This window comes from Coturnix japonica, chromosome 15 (assembly GCF_001577835.2).
Source record: "Coturnix japonica isolate 7356 chromosome 15, Coturnix japonica 2.1, whole genome shotgun sequence".
Taxonomy (NCBI): domain Eukaryota; kingdom Metazoa; phylum Chordata; class Aves; order Galliformes; family Phasianidae; genus Coturnix; species Coturnix japonica.
This window is the reverse complement of record NC_029530.1, coordinates 6,560,013-6,579,408: the sequence shown is the minus strand read 5'-3', so window position 1 is coordinate 6,579,408 and position 19,396 is coordinate 6,560,013.

Here is a 19,396-nt window from a genome sequence, read left to right as displayed (position 1 = left end):
TGCCTTCTCAGCAGTGCTGTATGCTGAATGAGGGGTCTGCTAACGCACACGTAATGCATCGAAATGCAAACAGTGTGCACCAGCTGTATCCCATACGATCCCTCTGTGCTCTTTTGCGATGCTGAGAGCACAAATGGAAAACTGAAAGAAACTTCTGAGACCCTCTTCAAGTCAATTAGGGGTGGAAGCTTCACGTTCAAACCATGCTCTTTGTGTTCTTGAAGGGACAGAGCAACGTGTGAAAGAGGTGGAAGCTATTCCACAGCTTTTTGGTGTGGTGTCCTTTGGTGTGGTTGGAGTCCCCATGCATAGACCAGGTGCGTGGCTTTGGTCACAGGGAGCTTTTACTCCACACCCCTGGCTTCTTCCCAGTCCTTCTCTTCTGGAATAGACATTTCCATGATGGTTACTCCACTCTGCTCAGATGGTTGCATTTATCTCTTGAATTCTGTTACAGCTGGGTTCATGTGGTCCCTTGCCCACACAGTGGCTGTTTGTGGTGCTGAGGACTGGAGGAGCTCACTGTGTGTTAATGGATGAGCACAAACTGGCTGCTCCCCAATTCCTGCACCCAGTGCTGCCCATACACCTTGGCAGCTTGTGCTGTGACCTTTGTGGATGCCACTGAGGTTTTTGCTTCTCCCCAGTGCTTGCCTTGGTGCTGAGATGAGGTCCTCCTCTCCATCAGCATTAGGCAGAGACTTCTGCTTGTTCAGTACAGAAAGGCAAGTATTTGCTTTGGAGGGTGTTCACAGTCTGTGCTCCCCAAGTTGTTCCTTATGCTGAGAGCTGAAGTCTGGCTGCAGTGTGTCTCCTTTCCCAAGACATTTAACTGATTTAATTATGTCCTTTGAGTTACTTTCTGCATGAGGCTTTGGGATTCTTGTCACGGAGGAAACCCCATAAATATGCATTGTATGTTCTGCAGTCAGGGATCTGTCCGGAGCGCAGCTGGATCCAGTATGTTGCAATCCCCCACCCCTCTGTCACCTGCAGGCTGAGGGGCTGGGGATGGGAGGGGGCTGTTGTGGCCATAAGGAACTGAAAGGCATCAGCTGAAGGAGCTCTCGTGTGTAAATGTTGGTGGCTTTGAGCGCACACATCTGATCTGGAGTGGATGCAATGTGGGGATGTGCATTTCGATCCTCTTTAGTGAGGAGCTGGTGCAGGATTATGCTGTGTTCCCTAATTGCTCTGACCAAACTGGAAACTGAGAAATTGCTGGGGGTGTCTCAGCATTTCATTTTAGCACCAAAACCCATATTGCTCGCCACCAACCCCAGCCTCTGTCTGCTGGGAGTGGGATCACAGGCACCACTGGGCTGTGTTGGGTGCAGCTGTGGTTCATGGGTGTCACCACCTTTGAAACCAGCTCAGGGATACACATGCTCTGGCCAACAGCGTCCTATCAGTAGCAAATGTTACTGATTCACAGACATACATCCCTGGAGGTGCCCAAGGCCCTGGGCAGCCTGAACTGGTGGGGGGGCGCCCAACCTATTATGACAGGGGTTGGAGCTGGGTGGGCTTTAAGGTCCAATCCAACCTCAGCAGCTCTGATTCTATGAAGCTGTTGAATTGGTAGTCTGTTTAATGTTGATATAGGCTGGATTTCGGATGACAATGTTAACACATTAATTTCAGCCTCCCTGAAGGATACTGAAAATGGTGTTAGGAGGGCCCATGTCTTGGAGCCCTGGAGGGTTTGTTGCCCATTGGAGTTAACTGGCAGCAGTGCTGAGCTTCGGAGGTGGGAATTTCTCTCCATTTCTTTTTATTCTCTGTGAAATGCCCCTCTCCCCCTTCCCCCTTTCTTCCCCTCACCCCTTTTCTCTTTATAAAGCTGGAATTCATCCAGACTCTGCTCTGGGCTTGCAAGAAAACTTTACTGTGTAAATTTGCTCTTTGTGTTGGGAGCCCTTTGTTTAAACAGCATTGTGAGCTTGCTGGGGAGGGATGGAAAGAGGGGGAGCCGGGAGGAAGAATTTGAAAAGCCCTGACCCCTGATGAATAAAATCCAGCACATTAACACATTCTTCAATAAATTCATGATTGCAGATAAGGTGGGAGTCCCCAGGGCCGGGCTTTTCATTAACCCCCTGCTGGCTAACCCAAACAGACCGCGGGTTTTGTTAGCCACCAGGACAAGCAGAGCCCTTTTGTGGTGGAGGGGCCGAGCGTGCGTGGGGAGATCTCCTATAGGAAACCAGGTTACAAAATGGGACTCTATTTCAGAACAAACTCCTTTTGGTTAGTTTGATGAGATTACAGAAGGGAAAAGGCTTTAACAAGGGGCTTATTGAAGCTAAGTAACTGTTCTGAATACAGTGAGGACCAGGGCAGAAAACATATGATTCTTGGTAAATAGGAGCTCCTACAGTACGGCTGGGTGCACTGCGGGTGTGGGGGACCTGGGAATGGCTGCATGCACTGTGCAGAGCCGACCACATCTCATGTGTGCATCAGGATTGAAACCCAGCTCGTCCTTCTGGTGTGTGATGGGAAGGTGTGCTTAGAAATGCTTTGCTTTGAGGAGAGATGTCTCCCATAGGCCTCTCTCTGCCATGGGGAAGGTCCTCTGGATCATTTATTGGAATGTTTGTGCTTTGAAAGGGTTTGAATTTGGTGTTGCTCCTACAGCTCAGTGTGCCATGCAACTTGGAAGCCAACAGCGCTGTGAGCACACGCAGCAGGGGCTGCCCTTCCGCCTGCTTTAAACTATTTAAACGTTCACAGTTAATAGAGAGGCCCATACCATAATTGTAATTAAAACAGATGAATTCAGTGCAGGAGCCCCCAGGTCCCTCTCACACTGCAGTGGGATCAGCCCTGCCTGGTAGCATGGTGACCCTGCAGTGTGCCAACAGCCTCTGAAATGTGTTTGCTTTGTGCACCCCATGCACCTTATTGGCGCTGTGCTCAGAAGGAAGAGCAGCCTGCTGTGCTGAGGGGTGACTGCTGATCCCATGCATTGTAATGTTTTACCATTGCTCCATTTCGCTGGAAGAGGAAGCAGTCTAAAATCCTGCTCGTGTCCTTTGGGTGGGTGGGAGCAGTGGGCTCTGACCCCACGGGTCACTGCCTTGTAGCAGGAGCGCGGTGTGACCCTGGGGCAGCACAGGTAACCTCTGGCCTGACAGCTTGGGCATCTCATCTCAATCCGAGCTGCTCAGCAGTGTCCTTTTTCTCTGTGATTTACAGAGTAAGGACCAGGCTGGGGGCCGTGAGGGGCTGGCTTGTGCCTGCAGTGCTTTGAAGGATGTTTGTGTTCGGTGGGCTGATGCGTATCGAATGCAAGCCAGCTCCCACTGCCGGCTCTGCCAGCCCCATGGTGCTGCCCTTTGATGGATAGAGCCTCCCCTCCCCGAATTTCTGATTTCACACTGATGCGCAAACATTCTTTGGCAACTTGAGCCCATTGTATTACAGCGGTTAAATTCCTTAAGCATGTGTCCCTGAGAACGCAGTGGTGATATTTATTGCAGAAGTATCAATGTGGTAGCAACGCTGTGGGTATCTGGCCATGGCTGTGGCTGCACAATCCCACAAGACTTTGAGATAGGAACAAAACACCTTCGGGCTGCAGATTGGCCACGCAACAAGCAGCACAGGGCCAAGGAATTGCTGCAGGTCCCTGAGTGTTCCGATGGCCGTCTGTGCCTGCAGCACCACTCTGAGCTGCACAGCCATATGTGCCAGTGAGGAGTCCTTGTGCCCTGTGTGTGCAACAAAGCAACACTTGCATGGCCCAGAGGCTCTGATGTCCTGCTTGCAGCGAGCTGTAAGGCTTGGCTTCTGGACCTGAGAATGCCCTCTGGGTCCAGCAGCAGCCTGGGGAAGAAAGATCCCAGGAAAGGAAGCAGCTTTGGCAAATGCAGGGATTTAATTGTTCTTTGCTAAGTGGGAGAGCTGGAGCAGGGCAGCATTGCTGGGATCTGTAACAATTCTGTGTCTGATCCGCAAGCCTTTGCTTCAAAAACTGCGTGATGTAGTCACTTGTGAGTTAAGATCTAGTTTCAAATGTCTGAAGTTATTATTGATGCTTGAAAAGGTTACATCTGCAACTCATTTTCTATGTCATTGACGTTCTTTTCTGACAAATAATTTCAGAAATATGCAGCAAAATGTTTTGGCCTACAAATGCTGCAGCTCACCAAGTGTGCAGACCACATCTTTACACATTTTGTAAGAAGAAACTTAACTCCTCATGTGCTCTCACTACTCTGCGTGCCTCGGCACTAAGTGCAGGCTGCCAGCAGCTCTCCTGCACAGCCCATCCTCATTGATGCTGGGAGGCACAGGGGTCCCAACTTCACTGATAGCCAGAGCCCAGCATCCTATAGCCCGTGGCAATGGTACACTGAGCTGGCACATCTCTCATGGCATGATGAAAACCCAAGGGAATAAAACAGGTAGGTGATATGTCACCTCTTTTGTTGTAAAGCAATTTGTTTTGGGAAAGGAGTACTCTTGGGTGGCAGTTCTCAATAGCTTTGTTAACTTCCAGGCTTCACAGTGTAGGTGTTGCCTTGAATAGTTCTGGGCATCATGGAAGCAACAAAGCATGCTGCCTCAATGCAGCGCCTAAAGGAGATGTGGGGTGCACAGATGCTCCATAGGACTAGCCTGCTGCTGAGGGAGCCAGCAGAGCAGAGCTCACCCTTGATCTGTGCATGGTCTCAGCACCCACTTGTGCTCCATGCATGGTTGTAGCATGCTGCTTGTGGCTGTATCTGCCTGCCCTGCTGCAGGGATCACCGGAGCACTCCTGGCAGCCCTACAGCTGTAGAGGGAAGTGCTTTCCCTGGGCTTTGCAGCTGCTGTCACAACGTGGTAATGATTTCAGGGAGACATAATCCAGATTGTTTGAATGAGAAAGCAGCAAGTGACCTTGGCTTTCTGGTTAATGCCCAGGTGTATGAAGGGGAAATAATAGAGAGTTGCCTCCTAGGAATCATCATCAAAGCCAAGCATCATTCAGGTAATTTGCTTTGGAAAGAGGAACTTGTCTTTTTATTTACCAAGTGCTGCTGATGTCCAAGATAACATTTATATCAGATGGAAGCTTTTAAAGTGCCGTTCAGACAGGGCTGCTGACCTCCTTCAGGTCTTATTAAATGCTATGCGTTTGGCACACTCTCTTCTGTGATCTAAATTACCAGCCTGGCTGAGAAAGGTGCTGCCATGAGCACTGCTGAGGTTAGATGTCATCCGAGCATCCCCGCTTGATGTGCATGTGCAGGCAGTGCTCAGCAGGAACGTGGCTATTGGGATGAAAGCTGTAGCTTAACCTATGGGCGGTTTGAAATCATCGCATTGTAGAGCGGTATCCAGAGTGAAGATGGGACTCGGCAGGAACGCTTCCCTTTCCCCAGCTTGCCTTTGTTGTCGCTGCTTTGGTGAATATTAAGAGGGGTTGCTGACCCTTGCAAGCCTGCGACCCCTGTATCTGAAAGGCTGGTGGAACAGAGCTTCTTCTCAACCTCACCGAGCCACTCTTTCACCGTCGCCCGCCTTTCTTTGCCAGCATGATGCTATGGAAATGCAAGCGATGGAAATGCCCCTGAGAGCCGCCACCCTCAGTGCAGATTTGGTCCCCACTCCCACGTGCAGCTGGGGGTTGGCAGGCAGTCTGCCTTGCATCCTGCATAGGACCCGCTGGGGCTGATAAGGAGGGCTGAAGAGTGCAGAGGGAGCTTATCTGGGAGGAATGTGGGAGGTGCACAAATGAAGGCTGCACGTTGATGTAAGGAAATTGCGTGTGTGTGCCTGCAGTGACTCACCTAAATGCCTTGCCTGCACAGCGTTACTGTGTGCCATTGCACTCTGCAGGCGCAGCTGCCTGTCCATCATTTGCCATCTCACCGCCTGGCTCTTGCATCATGAGGACAGTACTTAGAATAGCATTGTTAATTTCGGAGAAGGAAAAGCAGGGGATCACATTTGCACTTTACCACATCTTCCTGGGGAGCAAGAGCTCTTGTTCTTGTTCCCTTATGAAGCCAATTTTTGGGGCTAGAACGTATTGTTTTAGATCAACCTCTTAGAAGGAGCAGAAGAACAAACTGTAATGCCACAGTGCTGACTGTGCTGGGCTAAGCTGGTGGGGTGGATCTGGGGCAAAACAAAGAAGAAACTGAGCCTTGACTTGCTTGGATGTTAGGAACAATTTCTTCTCCCAAAGAGCATTCAGGCACTGGAGCAGGCTGCCCAGGGAGCTGTTAGAGTCGCTGCCCCTGGAGGTGTTCAAGGAACATGGAGATGTGGCACTGAGGGATGTGGTTAGTGGGCATGATGGGGTTGGAATTAGTGATTTTAGAGGGTTTTCTTTTTGGTTTTTTTCCAGCCTTAATGATTCTATGATTCTCTGACTTTCTTTTCCCTCATATTTTGTGCCTGCCATCTGTGCCACCTTGCAGTGCTTAAGGAAGGAGAACAGAGAGCAGGATTTTAACTCAAGTGACAGTATTTTGCTCTCATATGTGGTACAGTGATGGCTCGTTCCAGACTTTCAAACTGCAGAGACGTAGCAACCTTCTAGTTGATTGCCCATGACTCATTCCTGTGAAGGCATCTCTGCTCTGCACAGAAAATAACTACTCTGGTTCAGCCTTCTGAAACGAACCAGGAACTTCCCACGTGGAAAGCAGGTCAGTGCAAGTATGAAAAGGTGGGACTGAGTGTGTTGCTCCAAATTAGACCTGATATCTTGTGTCAGAGCCAGCCTGTCCTGCTCTGCCCCTCCACCTCCATCACCGTCTCCATAAATGAAGGAGCAATGTGCGAGTCTGGCTCACCTCCTCCTCAACAGCCACTGAAATCTTAGATGTTACTGATACGGCCCTTCAGAACCATTGCAGAACCCTATGCTTTAATGCTTAATTATTTCTTTTAATGTTTTATGAGGAGGTGCCCAGTGAGGCAAGACAACAACTTTAAGAACCGGGCATCTTTTGGTTGATACAGCCGATGTGAGCCCCTGAAGTCCTTTTTCATGGTACCGAGAGAACATAATACAAAGGTAGATTGTAATGTAAGGAGGGTAAGTCCTGCTGGCCTCAGCATACAAGCTTTACTGGGCTCAGCAGGGCCAGGATGTTTGTTCTGGTGCTGTGCTGTGGGGACATCCTCTGCCCATCACTCGTGTATCCATAAACCAGTGGTTTCCAAGATCTCTAGCGGATGAACAGCCAGCACTTCCTTGCAGGAGGGTGTGACCTTTCCAATTTGCAGGCATGTGTGTTGGAGGAAGGGAATTAATTAAAGTGACTTGATAGATTTCTTGCTTGGATGTAATACGAACTGTATCCTCGGAGTGAGAGGATTCGTGATCTGCTGGTGGGCTGTGCTCAGAATCACAGTTCATTTCCCTCTGTTGTCGAAGGTCTAAATGAGCTTTCTGGCTGTAATGAGATCGATGTGCACAAGGCTCTGATAGAGCTAATCACAACGAGCCTTCTCCCACCAGAGCAAATGGTGTGAAACTGAGCAGTGAATTTGGGGCCACCACAGCTTGTAGCCCAAAGCATCATCTGCCCCTGTGGGTGCTTCTGAACCCCGGAGGGCCATGGGGCAGGGGAGGTGTGTGATGAGGAATGTGGATATTTTTGCCCTTGGTTTCAAATTGAACTTTTCTGGAACAGATTGTCTAGAGCTGTGGGTGGAACTGTGCATTGGATGGGCCCTGGGCAGCCTGAGCCAGGGGGCAGACAGCACATGGCAGAGGTGGGACTGGGGGGGCTTTAATGTCCTCTCTAAGCTCAGCCATTGTATGATTTACTTTTCAGAACTAATAGCAGCATTTCCCTGGTATTCTCAGGATACCTGCGCTCTGTGCTTGAAAGTGAGGTTTTCTGTTATATTTTCCTCAATCAGATAATGGAAAATGCTGTTTCTACCTCAGGTCAGCTCAGCGCTCGTGGGAAGATCATTAATTCCAAGCTATAACCACAGCTAAAAAATATATTGCTCCTTAGACCTCCGCTTCATTGCCCAAATAACAAATGGCAACGCAGAGGCGTGCAGCAGGGTGACTGTGCCGAGGTGGGATGCAAACCTGCTTGCTCAGCTGGGTTCCAGCAGCAGCAGCAGAGCTGTGGGAACGCAGCCTGTGGTCTAACAGAACCGACACAACCTTACCACCTCTTCCTTAATCAGATGCTTTACTTGAAGTTGTTTCCTTGGCTGCTTTCATGCTGTCCCCTCCTTGGCTCTGCTGCAGCAACACGGAGCATGGGGGCACAGCACTCTGCGTGTGTGGATTTGGATTCTGGTCAGCGTGATTTGCATTTGTAATGGCGAGATCGATAGAGCCTTTTTGTAAATTGGTGATGGGAAGCATAATGAGCGCTGTTAGGGATTTAGTTAATGGTGTTGGTTAAGAATCCTAAATAACCTAATTTGTGATGTGGCTTTGAACTGCAGTTTTGGCTCTATCAGCTGGAGGCAGCAACCTAGACGGTGTCATTTGGTTATAGATGGAAATAAGGATCTGTTGTAATAGGACATGTTTCAAACTAAAAGAGGAGAGATTTAGATTGGATACAAGGAAGAAGTTGTTCACACTGAGGGCAGTGAGGCACTGCACAGGGTGCCCAGAGAGGTGGAGCTGCCCCATCCCTGCAGACACCCACAGTCAGGGGATGGGGCTGTGAGCACTGATGGAGCTGTGGGTGTCCCTGAGCACTGCAGGCAGTGGGAACAGATGGCTCTGGGGGTCTCTTTCAACCTCAACCATTCAGTGATTTGGAGCCTTCAAGCAATGAACAGAAATCTTTCGTTTATGTTGTGCTTGCTGTAAACAGTGCTTTTGGTTGGTGCTGGCCCCGTAGCAAGCAATGTTTGCAGGAGGCCTTGGGGTGCTTGTGCAGTGCAAAGCATAGTCCAGGCTGCATGAACTGCAACTGCAAGTGAGCAGGGAGCAGTGAGGCTGGCCAGCGGGTGGAAGGATTTTGTGTGGCAGGCTGCCTATGGATCATGCGTGCAGCCCGCAATTGTTGAAAATTAGCTTCCTAGCATTGCTGGATTAGGAAATATTTGTGGCTTACTTCAGTGATTATGCAGTAAGTCACTTGAGCTGAACTTTAACATATGTAAAGACAGAGCTAGGAAAGACCCTGCGGGTGCTTGTGGACTCCTGAAGTGTCTCCATGCTGGGACTGTTTCCGAGTCCCCATAGCTGCCCATGGAGCTCGTGCCCCATGGGGATCTCCTCCTTGTCTCGCTCTCTGCAGTGCCAGGCTTGGGGCTGTGAAGGTGTCAAACTGGAACATGCAGGAACCAGGGTCTGTGCCCTCCCTTTGAGCACCCTGAGGTTCCTTCCATTTGAGCACTGTGCTGCTGTTGTGGATGTGGGAAGGAAAGCCAGAGTGTGCTGCTCCTCTTGCTGGGAGGCACCTGCCTGCCTGGGCTGTGGGGTGAGCAGCAGTGGTGCCAGTACAGCAGCCTCATACTTCTGCCTGCTTGGTGACTCTGTGTCCAGCTCAGTACGTGGCTCAGCTTCTGGGCCTGCAGCTGTCTCCTGCCGTGTCCCACAGTTTATTGGTGCCACGGCTCAGCTCTGCTTCCCCATAGGGGGAGGGCAGCGCAGTGGTGGGCCTTTGCCCATCTCTCACCCATTCTTTTGAAGCACAGTGGGGGGCAGCCCTCGTTGCCTCCATGCAGCCTCCTGCTGGGGCTGGATGTGACATCTGGCTGGTGCTGCAAGGCCACCAGGACTGCCGAGCTCTTTCTCTGCAGCTCATTCTCCTGGGGCACAAATTCCAACTCTTAAAGTGCTTAATAAACTGTGTAACAATGGCTTAAAAGAAGTCAGGGAACACAGTGGCATCCCAGGGAGGTGGCAGAGAGCTGGAGGAGGAGAACCTGCAAGATGAGAGGGCACAGGAGCTGCCTGCAAGAAATGGAGCTGGCTTCAGGGTCTCTGAGCCGGGTGCCACTATCCTGTTATCTGCTCATTGCGAACTGATCACGTTTAGCAGAGCTCTTGATGCCAGCAGTTCATAATCCTGGAGTAGGCAGGGAAGCAGAACCTGGGGTTTTGATTTATTTGCATGCTGCAAACCAGAGGGAAGGAATGTATTTGTGTGCGCTTTCTGGCTGAAGCAGGATAGGGACATTGGGGAATAAATAATGTGATGACACCAGGACTTATACGCTTGTTCAGCTGCATTGATTGCATTCAAAGGGTCTCACAGTTCTATCGATCTGGGTCTTTCTTCTACCTGCAGAGCTGGGGGAGCAGGAGGGCCAGTCCCCAATGTGTGAGTGCCTGTATGATGTTATAGCCCAGCATCATGCTGCTTTACAAACAGCTGTTCAGCAGCTCAAGGGTATTTGCTCAGGTGCCGGTGCAGGGGAAGTGTATCCCCAAAGGGCCGTGCAGTTAATCCTTGCTAGCTGCCCGTTATGGATGGGAGAGCAAGAACCTCCATATCTGTTTATATACTTTAATTACTCCATTGTAAACAAGCCAATGCACAGGCTGAACTAGCAATAAATAATAAAAAACACCCACACCCCCAGCCTGGCCTTTTCCACCAGCTCCTCTCCTGCTGCAGCACCGTGCCCCTACAACGAAACAGGCTGTGATCCCAGCACTCCCCGACCCTCCTGGCTGACCATGGGCTCTGCAAGCCAACCTTGTTAAAATGAATCACATTTGGCATATCTCCCCGTGGTGCCTCTCCCGATAAAAGTGGTCCCAGCTCGCACGCTCTATTTTTTGTTTTGTTTCTGGATGTGACAATTTTCTCTATACAAAACCCTCTTTTGTCATTTTAGAAGAAGAGATTATTGGGGGGGGGGGGGGGGGAAACAAGAGCCCGCCTTTTTTATTTCCATCTTGTGCTTTCTCATGGCTCCACAGACGGCATTGTTCGTGGCCAAGGAACAATGAAATTTTTCTGTTCCCATATCTGATGTGATTAAAGGAGCTGCGGAGCAGAAGTTACACTGAAGATTATAATGAACAGAGGAGACTTTGCTACTCGATGAGAAGCACAAGGGAAGATTCCAGCTCTGGACTCGCTTCTTGTAAAGGAAATCCCCTTTTTTTGCTGATCTGCAAAGCAGTCTGAGGTTGTTCCCTTGAAGGAGGCTGTAAGTGGGCAAAGTGCCTTTCTGCTGCCCAGGAGAGCTCTGTGTTGGCCTGGAAGCATGGTGGGACATGCTGGGATGTGATGAGAAGAGTGCATGAAAGTCCTATTTTGTGCCTTAGAAAAAAAGAAAGGGAAAAAAAAAAAAGCAACACATGAGGAGCTATGGCCCCTTTAGGAGGATGAGGAAGTTGCATGTAAAGCTTTTGCAATGGGGCACAGAGCCTGGGCTACATGCAGGGAGCTCTGCCCCAGGGGTGCTGCATGGGGTCTGCCAGACTGCTGGGTGCCTGCAGTTGCTCTGCAGGGGATGGCTCCACTTCCCCCCCCTCCCTGAGCTCCAGCTGCAGCCTCCATTCTGTCTGCTCTGGGACGTGGGCCTTCACATCCTCTCTCTCCATTTTCCTGCTGTTTGCTTTATCACGTCTTTTGTTCTTGATATGTAAAATGGCACTTTGTAGACCCCCCCCCCCCCCCTCCCCCAGAGCATTTGGGGCACGCTGGATTGTTGGACTTGCTTTTGTTTCAGTGCTCAAAGCTGTGAAAGAAGAGCTGCTCAGGTCTTCCTTCAGTGACTGGTGTCCTCCCATGGAATTAGTCATCCTGGTGCTGGCAGGAGAAGGACATGCTTGGTATTGCGGTTGTGTTCTGCAGGGAGCAGCACTCTGTTTGCTCTATGCATTTGCTTTCCCTCCTTACAACTGCTCTGTGGGCTCTTGCACCAAGACCAGAAGGTTCATAAATCATCAGCTGGCTGTGCAATCATCATCTAGTACTGTGCAACCAGAACAGGAGGGGTTCTGTCCCAAGAGCCATGGGCTCAGTGTAGGTGGAGAGGGACACGCTGGGCTGCAGCACGTGAAGGCATTACTGCAATGATGAGACACAGCTGTGCTGAGCTCTGCCTGGTTCTCACATGGTAGAAAGGCTTCATCAGCTGCAGCACTGGGGCAGTGTGTTCACCCTGGAAGGAGAAAGAAAACTATCCTAAACTACTACTACTAATAATAATAATAATGTGGCAAGGTCTTTCTGCAACGCATTGGGCTTTGCAGTGTCATGGGAGGGGTTAATCCAGGTGGGAGATGAGGAGGGCTGGCACTGCTGAGCACCACTGTGAGCTGTGATGCAGCTGAGAGTTGTACAAGGAGGGAAAAGAGCTTTGCTATCCACAAGGTGAGGTAGGAAAACAATGAATCAAAGACATAGGTATTTCATAAAGCATTTGGCAGGAGGCAGCCCTTGGATTACTAGAAATAATGTGATATATTAGCCCTTGATTTGGCAGACTCTGCCTTATACTAAAGAGGAGGAGAGTGTAAATTGTGATGATTTGTGTAGAGTTTCTGACATTATCTTGGCAAAAAAAGGGCCATCTCTACAGATAAATGCACATGATCAAAATCGTGCATGTGAATTTTTATGTGCTCTCTTCTTCCATCATTGGAAGAGTCCTGGATGGACATAGGAGACCTATATTGAAGGAGGTTTTGCAATGAATTCCACTCATGCTCTCAGGGGGAAGGTCCCTGTGTGGTCATACCCATGGTTCCCATTACCAAACTCCTTGTGTCTGATCCTTAAGGAAATTATTCTGCCAGGACCAATCCCTCAGGGTCTGAATGACCCCAGCCTAGGGCTCATGGGTGGGAGGGGAGCTCTGCCCAACAGCACAAAGACAGCAGACCTGGGGAGGCTGAGATGTGCAGAGCAGCACTGGGGCTTCCAGGTTCATGCTGGCGTTGCAGGGAGCGTGAGTTGTGGGGCAGCATCACCCTGCTGGGGGCCTGGCTCAGGTACTGGGCTGCCCACTGTAAGGTGTCTGTCAAGGAGGAAAAACAGATCCTCAGCCTCCACCTTACTGACTTAGAGCTTCAGCTGGCTGAGTGAAAATGAGTGAGAACATTTGTGCTCCCTTTTTTTTTCCCTGCTGATAAACGTGTTTTGTGTTTTTTTTTTTTCCCCTACTGTTGTTGCTTAATGCTTGCTCTGCATACAAATGCACACCACTCCTTTCACCCACCCATCAGAAATCCTGGCAGGCTCCTGGGCAGGGTTCTGGGATGGACTGTTAAAGTCATCACTCCAAAATCAGCCTGCTTCATATTTGGGCCTCTGAGTCAAAAGGTTTCAATTTACACATCTGATGTTAAATTCCAATTTGTGGTGCCACAGGGCTCCATGTCCTGTGTTCTATCTGCTCAACTCAGGCTCCGCTTTGGGTGCTTCCAGCTTCATGTAACCCAGCAAAATCAACAGTTGAATATCAGATGACTGAGTAATTTCTATGGCACAGGTACTGACAGTGGGAATTCAGCCTTTAAATTATGATAATAAATTTTCCCTGCATGCCACTGCTTGGGGTGGGCTGATGATTTCATCGGGCAGAGTAGAGTTGCTCAGCTGATTAATCAGGGAAAGAAACCTGCTGTCAGGTGCAGCACAGCATCCACACACCTGGCAATGCTGGTAACCCCTGATCCTGGTGCATGTCTGCAGTGCCTGGGTAGAGAGCGTGGATGCAGTAAGGTAAGAGATCTGAATTCCTATGTCCAGAGGTGAGTCAGTTCTCTGGTGCTGCTCTGAGTGATAAAGTCTTTAAACAGTTTATAATCTGGAATTATTGAAGGGTGAACACATGCCTATTGCTTCCTGTTCCTGTACTAGAAAAGAACAGCTTTGTCCATTGTGTTCTCTGCTGAGCTCACGCGTGCCTTTGTGTGAATGAGGAAATACAGAGAGCACTGTAGGCTGAGGGTGAGGTGGGGAAGTGTGATGCTTGGACCTGATCTCAGCCCAGGGCTGTTGAGGGAGTGCTCAGCACCTCACCTCTAGGAGTGGCCTCGGTGCTGCTTGCTATTCTGAGCTGATTTTGGTGTGACCTGAGATGGGGAACAAAGAGAGGTGTGCTACGTGTGGGCTTTATGGGCTACCTCATCCCTGACTCAAATCTGCAGGAAGAAAAAGCAGCAGCTGGGGAGCAGGAGATCATCTCGTGCCCAGCCAGGCTGTGCTCAGCTGGGGGAACTGCAGGCACCAGGTGTGGATGGCATCAGTGCCATTGTCCTGTTCACATGAGCATCACACCAGGGTTCCTTCTGGGCTGAAAAACACAGGTAGGCCATAAGCTGCTGAACCATGGGAGGGGTTTATGAGCCAGACATGCAAGAATAGTTGAAAGTTAGAGAAAATGTATTTATTACAACACTTTTCATGGGCAAGTTATCATTTTGTCAAACTTTATTAGAGAAAGTAATTAATGGGCTGTAAAAGGTGCTAGTGCGTAGCCAGTAAAAGACCTAGTCCTGTGCAAATTGGCAGTTCATAGATTTATGGTTCCTTCTTTCCCCATTTATTAATATGGAGAATGCACGTGAAGCGTGTTATATAGATGGGCTGGTGAGCCATTGTGTCTGTGGGTGGGAGCCGTGCTCCTGGGGTCCAGCAGTGAGGGCAAGGCAGGGGTCCCTCCTATCCTGTGTCCCCCAGGGGCAGGGGAAGGTGTGTGCCCCCAACTGTAGCATGTGCTGTCTGGGGACATGAGGCAGCACCTGGCACTGCATCATGTGTGGGGTGCAAGAGCAGAGAGCTGAATGCTGGGCTACACACAACTTCTTGTTATGGGATTGTATGTCTGTGCTCCTCGTTTTGAGAGTGTAGGGTTACTTGGCAGCTTGTTCCATTTAATTATGCTGGAGGAAAAGGAATCGATCATTCAAAGTGAAGTTCTGGTAAAGCAGCTTCAGGGACTTCACGATCAGTTGTGAGCATCAAAACCAGAAGATCTTCCCCTGTTCCTGCCATGTGCTCATTGGCATTGCATCCTGGCTGCACCCGGTGCTGCCCTCGCAGCAACGCAGCTCTCATTTCTTTGGAACCTCTCAGGTAACCCAACTCAAAGCCCTGAATGCTTGCAAAGTTCACTTACGGTTTGGTAGCACCGGTACCTGATAAACCCCATGGGTGCAGAGGGTTCATGTATGGGAGCACCCCTGCAGAAGACAGATAGGGCAGCCTGGTGTCAGGGACTTTTGGGACAGAGGGCAGCAGCTGCCAACCCTGCTCCTTGCTGCCAGCCCTGCAGAGGCTCGTGGGATCAAACTGTGCGTGGCTGTTTCTATTCTGTGCTCTTGGCTGTGGTACAGCTCCATCTGCCCCTTCAGCATGGGGACCTTTCCTTCCAGGATGGCCGAGTGCTGCACTGGCCAGAGGTCCCTCTCTCCTTGGCCTGGTCTGCTCCTGTCCCAGCACAGCATGTGGTGTCTTGTTTTCTCCCGGGGATTACGTTAATACCATTGATTGGTTTGTTTTAAATAGTGCTGGCTGCTAGGTCACTATTAGTGGATGCTGATGCATAATTTATTGATAGCAGTATTGGCTGCCTGGTAGAGAGGCATTGACTTCCACCTGTTAACCCTTCACCTGCCCACATGACCTCTTGTCATTACTGCAGTCTCATGATGCCCAGCTTTTTCCATGCTGCAGAGGGTGATTTATTTTCCACAAGCCCCCTTTTTTTACCTCCTTTGGTAGAGGAGACAGGCAGGTCTGTGTTACTGACTTCCTTAACAGCCAGGAAAAGAGTGTGTGGTTAAGTGGGTGGGATGGAAGCAGAGCACATGTTAGTACCCGTGGCTGGCACTGGTTGCTTCTGTCCTCATGTCCCTGCTTTGCAGAGTGCTCCCCATGTCCCATCTGACCTGCTTTGACACTTGTGGCTTTACTTACAGAGACGCACTTGGAAAAGTAGCTTTGTCTGTTGTGAGCCTTGGCTCGGGGATTGAGCTTTTGCTGCTTCCCTCTAGAGAGCTGAGCCCAGCTGTTCTGCTACTGAGGGATGCTGCCAGTCAGCGTGCAGTGGGGTTAGAGCCTCTGCTCCAGCCTGGAGCTGGCAGTTTGCAGGAAACCTATTGGCACAGGTCAGGCTGCTGGCAGAGAGCAGTGCTGCATCAGGAAGCTGTTGGCCAGGGCCAGGGCGAGCCTGATGTTTAAAAGATCAGAAACATGAAACCAGAACTAGCCAGTGAAAACAAGGGATTTTGCTCAGGCTCCACAATTGCTGCCTGCTGCTCTGCTTCTGCTATTATCACACTTCCTACAGTGCCAGGAGCTAATCCAGGCTTCCCTCTGTGCTGGACTCTCATCTGCGTGGAGCTGCAGAGCCTGCAACCAGCGTGCCACTTGCTGGCCAGTCCCTTGCTCTGTGTACCAGACCTGGTGCCACTGGTGAGCTGGTGTGTGCCATGGCAGTGCCTTTCCATTGCCCTGGAGACCTCTGCTCCAGTGTGGCACAGCAGGCAGCAGACCTGGGTGTTTGCCTACTGGCCCTAAGTCACAGTGGCTCTGTGGTCATGGGAGAGCAGCACCTCTGCAGATGTGGCTTGCAAGAAGCAGTGTGGGAGGTGAGGCAGGCACACATCTGAAATCCCAAGTTTTCTGGGACTTGATGTCTCCTACCAAGAACCCATAGTCCTCAATCCTTACTTTCAAATCAGACAAACAGCCTATATGGAATTAAATGGGTTATTGGAGGAGAACCACTGGGGATGAATCTCCTTCATTTCTTAGAAGTCGTTTCCTACCCTAACACACAGCACTGTGTCCTGTTGCTGTCTTTGTCTATGCCAGGGAGAACCTACCCAATTTCCAAAGAGGAGGAATGAGCCTGCAGCATCAGCCCCCTGGAATGGGAGCTGCTCTGGTGACACGGTGCACCTGGGTGCAAGAGAGGATCCTCACCTGCTTTGGTGATGTGTATCTTACCTGGTTAATGTCCCTTGCAAACTGAGCCAGGTCTCTCTGCTTTAGACAAGCAGGGTGTTTATTTGTGAGACTGTTGTGAAAGAGAGTGTTTGAGCCCTTCTAAGACCAAGCACAGACTGTGGGGTGCTGGCTGCTGCTTTATGGGGGTGCCTTTCCATTCAAATCAGTTTCGTGCCTTCTACCATCTGTGCTGTGCTTAAAGCCCCTCTGAATGGGTGCTCGTGTCCTGGCAGAGCCCAGGAGGTGTCTTACAGCCAAATGCCATGGTTTTTCACTTGTCTGTAGAGGCGAGGAAGCAGTTGACTACTTTCCCTGCAAGCTATGGTCAAATGTCTTTTATCTGCTATTATCCTGGTTTTCTTTGCAGTGCTTACATTCATGCAGATCCTCATTTCTATGTCCCTTCCTTCTGCTGCCAGCATGGCAAAAGTCTTACAGGCACCTCTCCAAGCACGTCCTTGTCTTGTGTTGATCAATAGGCTGCTGGGTGTGCTGTTAGCTGTAGCTGTGCTGCTGTCAGTAGGACCCACCCATGCCCACCCTCTGCAATGGAAGGAAGGCAACCAGATGTTCCTTGTGGGCTCAGGAGACAGGAACAGGGAAACAAAGCTTGGCCAGCATTCATGTTTCATACTGCTGGTGTGCTTTACTGGGCCAAGGAATGCTGCTCAAGCACAGTGTAATTAAGGGTCTTACAGCACTATTGTACTAGGACTTTGCTAAACAGGCCCAGAATAATCCTCTTGTGAGTTCAGCAGGAACCGTACGCATGTCTCCTACACCAGACTTTGGCTTTAGGTGGGGATTTCTGTGTTGATGAGATGTTGGGGTATGGCTGCATGGATGTGAGCTTCCTCCAAAGACCCTTGGCACCCTGGTCAGCCAGGCAAAACACTCCAAGGAAGGCTGTTCTCACAGTTTCTGGTGCTCCCAGCTAGGAGGAGGGAAGGAGGACATGAAAACGAGTGGCCTTTAACATCACTTGGATCTGAACTGTGGAAAAAACACTTGCAGGTTTTTGTGCCCTAAATCCAAACTGGTTCCTGTCGTCTTTTCTGTAGGTTCTAAACATTTTGGAGAAGTAAGGAGGGAGAAATCAATGAAGTCAGGTGGCAGTTTTACAACTGGAAAGATGTGAAGTAAGTCTCTTTCAATGGCAGAGCAGCAGGTGGCCATTGCTCCTGGTGTGTATCTCCAGGATATGAGGCAATGAAGCTCTGCAGAGCAGCAGTGGAGGGAGCATCATGCAGAGGGTTGGGCAGGGCATTAACCCCTTGCCCGGCTGGTTTTCCTGGCCCCATTCCCAGCTTGTGAAAGGAAGATTTACGTTTATTTTGTTTTTCAAATTGTTCCCATTCTTCGGGAAAGTTCATTTTATGCCCTTCCAAGGTTTTGATGGGGGGTTTTTCCTTCGTGCTGGCTCAGGCTCCCTTCTGTGCCCAGCTGGGAGCGTGCCTGGGGCAGCAGCACTGTTCTGTGCAGGGCTGTGGGGTGGGCTCTCCCATGTGTAGGGCTTCAGTCCATGGCGTTTGTGTGGCTGGTCTGGGGACGTGCAAACTGCAAAGGACTGTGCTGGGCTGGGTTTGCTGCGAGCTGCCACAGGCCCCTTCTTTGTGTCCATTCAGGGCTTCCTTTGGAGGCACTCAGGAGGGAGCGTGCTTTGGGTTTTCATCTGTCCCCACTTAAACCTCCGGGCTGGCGTTCAGGCTCGGTGTCAGGCTGGGGACTCCTTTAGCACACGGTGTTTGTTCTCAGCAGAGCCTCGAGCAGCTGTTTTCCTTGGACGTGTTCCCTAGATCAAGAGTTAGCACATGCTTGCCATGAGATCTATTTGGTAAGTGGGCTGAGAATGGAGATTATCTTGAACTAGTTTGGCTTGCATCTGAGGAGCAGGACAGGCTCGGGTTAGTATTTGTATGATATTTTGGAGCTGGAGACTGCTGTTAGGCTCATCTGAACAACTCCAGTTCAGATGGTTGTGACGTGAACATAGACATGCACGTGTCTAGTTGCTGCTGTCCGTGTGTGGGTGACCTCTGTACAGTGGACAGGGAGGAGAAACTAAAGAAATTCAGTCGTTCATTAAAGTGGGAAAATGAGTCAGCCTCTGATGAGTACTCAGATCCTTATACACAGAGCTGCCTCACTCAAATTGGAGGAACAAACTTCTATGCCCAGCTCTTCTGCAAGCTCTTGCCTTACTCCCAAAGCTCATCGTTATGAAGTTCTTTGAATCTCCTGAACAGAATGGAAGCTCTGGGGGAATGGTTTGATCACGTCGCAGTGTGGGTGTCTTCTATTGTAGAACTCTGTTTTACCTTCCTCTAAAGATCACATGGGGTGATTTAACCTGATGTTCTGGGTTAAGCAGGAAGAATAGCATTTGTCAAAATTATTCAAAGTCGTATGCCATCACTGATCCATCACCTGCACTGGTTCCTGGGCTTGGGATGCAGCATCCATGCTGATCATGGCTCTGCTTGCTCCATGTCTTTGTCCCCTGGAAGCACAGCTGCAGATTGCTGGGCATGCTCCTC